Genomic DNA, 6,000 nt, shown 5'->3' with positions numbered 1-6,000 from the left:
CAGGTCTGGGGAACGGGCGGGCCAGTCCATAGCATCAATTCCTTCGTGTTGCAGGAACTGCTGACACACTCCAGCCACATGAGGTCTAGCATTGTCTTGCATTAGGAGGAACCCAGGGCCAACCGCACCAGCATATGGTCTCACAGGGGGTCTGAGGATCTCATCTCGGTACCTAATGGCAGTCAGGCTACCTCTGGCGAGCACATGGAGGGCTGTGCGGCCCCCCAAAGAAATGCCACCCCACACCATTACTGACCCACTGCCAAACCTGCCATGCTGGAGGATGTTGCAGGCAGCAGAACGTTCTCCTTGGCGTCTCCAGACTCTGTCACGTCTGTCACATGTGCTCAGTGAGAACCTGCTTTCATCTGTGAAGAGCACAGGGCGCCAGTGGCAAATTTGCCAATCTTGGTGTTCTCTGGAAAATGCCAAACGTCCTGCACGGTGTTGGGCTGTAAGCACAACCCCAACCTGTGGGCGTCGGGCCCTCATACCACCCTCATGGAGTCTGTTTCTGATCGTTTGAGTAGACACATGCACATTTGTGGCTTGCTGGAGGTCATTTTGCAGGGCTCTGGCAGTGCTCCTCCTGTTCCTCCTTGCACGAAGGCGGAGGTAGCCGTCCTGCTGCTGGGTTGTTGCCCTTCTACGGCCTCCTCCACATCTCCTGATGTACTGGCCTGTCTCCTGGTAGCGCCTCCATGCTCTGGACACTACGCTGACAGACACAGCAAACCTTCTTGCCACAGCTCGCATTGATGTGCCATCCTGGATGAGCTGCACTACCTGAGCCACTTGTGTGGGTTGTAGGGAGGTCATACAGGTACGTGGAGGCCACACACACTACTGAGCCTCATTTTGACTTGTTTTAAGGACATTACATCAAAGTTGGATCAGCCTGTAGTGTGTTTTTCCACTTTAATTTTGAGGGTGACTCCAATCCAGACCTCCATGGGTTAATAAATTTGATTTCCATTGATAATTTTTGTGTGATTTTGTTGTCAGCACATTCAACTATGTAAAGAACAAAGTATTTAATAAGAATATTTCATTCATTCAGATCTAGGATGTGTTATTTTAGTGTTCCCTTTATTTTTTTGAGCAGTGTATATATATATATATATATATATATAATTAACTTAAAGTAATACTGGATTATATTGAAATGAACAGTTTATTTGGTACAAATAAATGGTACTGATTTCAATACACTCTTTAGGGGAAAAAATATATACATATATGTAGACAGGCGCAGGCGGCACTCAGCAGGCTGAAATCGGAGCTTATATGATAATCACTTTAATGGCAACGGGCCGACATGTTTCGGAGAAACCCTCTCCGTCCTCAGGACCAGAGGACTGAGAGGGTTTCTCCGAAACATGTCGGCCCGTTTCCATTAAAGTGATTATCATATCCGGTCTGATTTCAGCCTGCTGAGTACCGCCTGCGCCTGTCTACATATTTGGTGGTATTTGATAGTCCACGAGGAGGGCACCGCTGCATTTTTCCACACGTTGACCCGAGTGCCGGACCTCATTTTGGAGTATACATATATATATTTAATCGGCAGTGTATTTTTCTAACTGTAAATACTAACTTTTGATCACGTTTTTGAACACACTGAACTGGCAGAAGCCAGAATCTAGGGAGTGACTGCTGCTGAAGACTGAGGTGCGCACTTGACTGCAGAGCCGATCATCCCTCTTGTAACGAAGCTGCTGCACTCCTACTACAGGTCACAGTCCCCTCCCACTTCTCCCTCCCAGCATGGCAAGCGGCACTAGCATGCGTGATAACATCATCACATCACGCTGTGTGCGATTCCCGAGACCCGGCCGCGGCGGTGTTCTGCAGGGTTGGAGGCGCCGGGCGGGTGTGCATTGATAGCACATCATGCTGTGTGCGCTTCCCGAGACCCGGCCGCGGCGGTGTTGTGCAGGGTTGGAGATGCCGGGCGGGTGTGTATTGATAGCGGGCCGGCATTGAGAGCGGCGCTTACTACTGGGGAGGCGGGGTGTGCACACTGCCGCGGACGTGACACTGGATGAGAATGTGCTGATGAGGGTGTGCGGCTGCTCTATTTGGTGTCACCCCATGGAGGGGTGACACCCGGGTGCGGGCCGCACCCCCCGCACCCCCCTCATGACGCCACTGCAGCGATGAAAGGGTTAATGAAGACCGTTTCCATTGTAAATTGGAGTCTTTTTGGAGTCTTGCATCCTTCATCAGTATTCCGGCTGCATTGCAGGATTTGTAATCTACAATTTAAACACAAAGAAATACAATGAATATCACAGATATTTACATATTGATTTAGCAATGCTTGCTATACATTCTGTCATCTGCAGCATGTTATCAGGACAGAATTTACAGATCTATGTTATAAAGATTTAATAGCTAGCAATTCTTTTCTTTCTGTAGTATTGTCTGTCATTGACAGCACAATTGTTTCTGCAGATATGATGCAGGTTCAAGTTGGAAACTGGATGTTTGAACATCAAAGCAAACAATGGCTACATTGGCTCTAACAAGTAAAGGAATGATACTACCATCTTCACTTGTGACCATACTTCCTTGCAAAGTGGTTTCTTCAATGCAGACTTTCTTCAATCGCATCATTTGCTGTTCAGTGTGACTTCTTGGTCTTGAAGCATCTTGTAGCTCCTGAAAAATACTCTTATGGGGAGAGAAGCTTGTTAGACTTTGCCAAATATCTTTTGTAGGTCCCAGGGCATTCTGTTTTCCACACCTGTAATAAATAGTTATGGCACCAGTGCACAAAAACATTCTCATCCTGGTGATACTTTGTGTCATTGTTAATCGGTGTGTGGTTTGCAGAATGACACTCTGCATGTGGTCTCTTTGAGAGCCTCCAATCATTTGCACCATCACTAGATGTCTCTGAGTGCTCGGTTGGGGTTACAAACATTTGGGAACGAACGTTTCGTGTGGATATGTGCCCCCAAATTAATATTATGGATCAGTCCTTTAAATATGTTTGCAGGTGAATACATTTCAGGGTTTTTCAACTGTGGTTACCAGTGGATTTTTCACCATGGAGAACTTCTCCACCCCTGTATGCATTTCACTGCTGCAATGTGTGTTTAAGACTACTGTGTGCTAATTTTTTCCTAAGGGCACAACAAATTCTTCATTCACATTGGGAACTCATACCCCTTTTACACTCGCACTCCCAGGTCACTCCCGGGAAGCTTCCCGGGATGCGTCCCAGGATGCCTTCCCGGGACTGACCCCTTTCACACTGCACTAAGACCTGGGATCGACCCGGGACAGCCCCATTTACACTGATCCCGGGATATCCATGCAAATGCATATGTATGTCATTAGAAATGGCCTTTTCTGGCTCACATAGATGAGGTCACAGTTGTCAACAAAGGGAGGGGTGGTGCCTGCTCACACCATTGCTGCAGTCATGGCCGACGGAGTACCATTGTGTATGCCTGAGCTCATGATTCTTTCTGCTTTGCAGATGTTTCATACAGCCAGTGAGAGCATGATGCAGCTTGTCACACTGTGCAGTATACTGCACATATATTTTATGAGGAGGGCGCAATTTATGCTGGATAGGGCTGCTAGTCGCCGCCAATATTTGCGCAGGAGGAGAGCCCTCATATCATCCAGGGTGAGTACCATCCTGAGCGTGAGTATGGGCCCTAACCGCTCATTTTGGTCCAGAGATCGCCGGCACGGAGAAGCCTTTATGAGGACCGTGGAAGCTTACCAGGATGAGGAGTGGATGGCTAACTTCCGTGTGTCTCGTGCAACCTTTATCTACATCCTGGAATTACTTACCCCAGCACTTGACATGCAGACCACCAGGCTTAGGAGACCCATCGAGGCACGCAGGAGATTAGCTATTGCATTGTGGTGGTATGCTACCCCAGGAGAGTACCGCTCAGTGTCATGCTTGTTCGGTGTTGCGATCTCCACCTGCTGTGTCATAGTCCACCAGGTGACTAAAGCAATTGTATCTACCTTATACAAGCGCTTCATATCTCTACCACAAGGACAGCGTTTACAGGATACCATCAAAGGATTTGTGAAGCGAAGCTATCCGCAATGTGGAGGAGCGATTGATGGGACACACATCCCCATTATTGCCCCACGTGACAACCATGCTGACTATTTTAATAGGAAGGGCTGGCACTCCATCATATTACAGGCTGTTGTGGACCACAAATATTGGTAAGTGTTTATTTTTGGGGTGGTGGGATGAGCTGCATGTGTGAGTTTTACATTCTAACTTTTTTAAAATTTTACTGTTCTTTAGTTTCCTAGATGTGTTTATTGGCTGGCCAGGCCGATCTCATGACTCCCGAGTTCTTGCCAATTCTGACCTGTACGACATCGTAAAGGAGAAGCAGGGAGGCTGGCTGTACCCCAAAGAGTGTGCAAAGATTGTGAATGGGGTGGAGATCCCTGTCCACATCATCGGGGATGCTGCATAACCTTTACGCCCCTGGATTATGAAAGGCTACACCCAAGAGGTCCAATTAACCCCAGAGCAACAAACCTATACTCACACCCTGAGTTCAGCAAGGATGGTGGTTGAGAACGCCTTTGGCAGGTTAAAAGGAAGATGGCGTTATTTGATGAAGCGCAATGATGTGGACCTAAAGAATATGCCTAATGTAGTAGCTGCGTGCTGTATACTGCACAACATCTGTGAACTGAAAAATGAGCTATTCCTTCCTGAGTGGACTGTGCAGGACCCTGAGGTTATGAACCCACATGTGGAAGGTGCTTTGTTTGGGACTGCCTCAAACTCTGCTGCAGAACAAATACGCCACACTATTAAGTCCAACCTTGCAGCACTGGTACAATAGTGTTTAAGAATCAGCACAACATGTTTGGTGAATTACAATTTTTTTATTTTGTATTCCACCTTTGATCTTTGGTTTCAATATTTATGATTTTCCCAAAAAAAAACACATTGCCAGCAACTGTGTATATATGCAGAAACAATGTAGAAAACACTGAAAACATGGTCTACTGTTACGCACAAATGGGAATGTTATGCATAGATTTGCAATCAAGTTTTGATTGGCATAAAAAAACAAAAAAAACAAACACTGGTAGGCTTGTAGATACACAACACCATAAACCACAGTGTCCCTGCAGTATATTATTACTGTGTAAAAAATAAATAAAAAGTGCTTTAATGTAGATACTATACAAAACAGAACATAGAAAAAAAATTAAAGAAGGCACAAACAGTTGTGCATAAACACTGACCACAAATAACAACAAACACGGCAAATTGCGCAATACAGTAAACTCTGTGCTTTGCGCACTAGATGGTGCAGTATTTGGGGCATAGTATGGGCCAGGATTAAATGATGAAAAACCCTGCTCCGGGTATTGTGAGTTGTGGTGTTGGATTGGTGCTCTTGAGGTATTGGTCATACGCTCATAGAACGCCATGTTCATTTGGTGCAATTCCCTGTGGCGGTCATACTGCTCTCTACTCATGCGTTCCTGCATTGTCATGACTTGGGAAAGAAATGCATCATGCATTTGGCGTTCTGCCTCTAGAAACCTGTCGAGCCTTGCATCCTCCTGTGCGGACATTGTAGCGTCCATCTCTTGGAGTTGCTCGACAAGGACATTTGACATGGCTTTAGCCACTTGCTCCGCTCTGTTCAGTTTCTTCCTTCTAGGCGGTACGGTGTAAACTGTGAAGAGAAGAAATACAAAATGAGCGTATATAAAAATAGCAGCGTTAGCAAACATGTGTTTGTGGCATTAATCCACCTACACACTAGCTACTCTGCAACATTGAACTATTTATAAAAATGCAAAGCCCCCCTGGGTGGGGGCAGAAATTGCAAAGCGTGCCACGGTGCCAGCAGCGTGCTGAGCACAGTGATCCTGCAAGGGGCTCATTTGCGCTCGCCACGCTGCCACCACACTGGCCACTCATACTACACACATAACCGGATGATTAACAATTGTGGATTTGTGCTATGAGTGTTAATT

This window comes from Pseudophryne corroboree, chromosome 11 (genome assembly GCF_028390025.1).
Source record: "Pseudophryne corroboree isolate aPseCor3 chromosome 11, aPseCor3.hap2, whole genome shotgun sequence".
Taxonomy (NCBI): Eukaryota; Metazoa; Chordata; class Amphibia; order Anura; family Myobatrachidae; genus Pseudophryne; species Pseudophryne corroboree.
Note: the sequence above shows the minus strand (reverse complement) of the source record.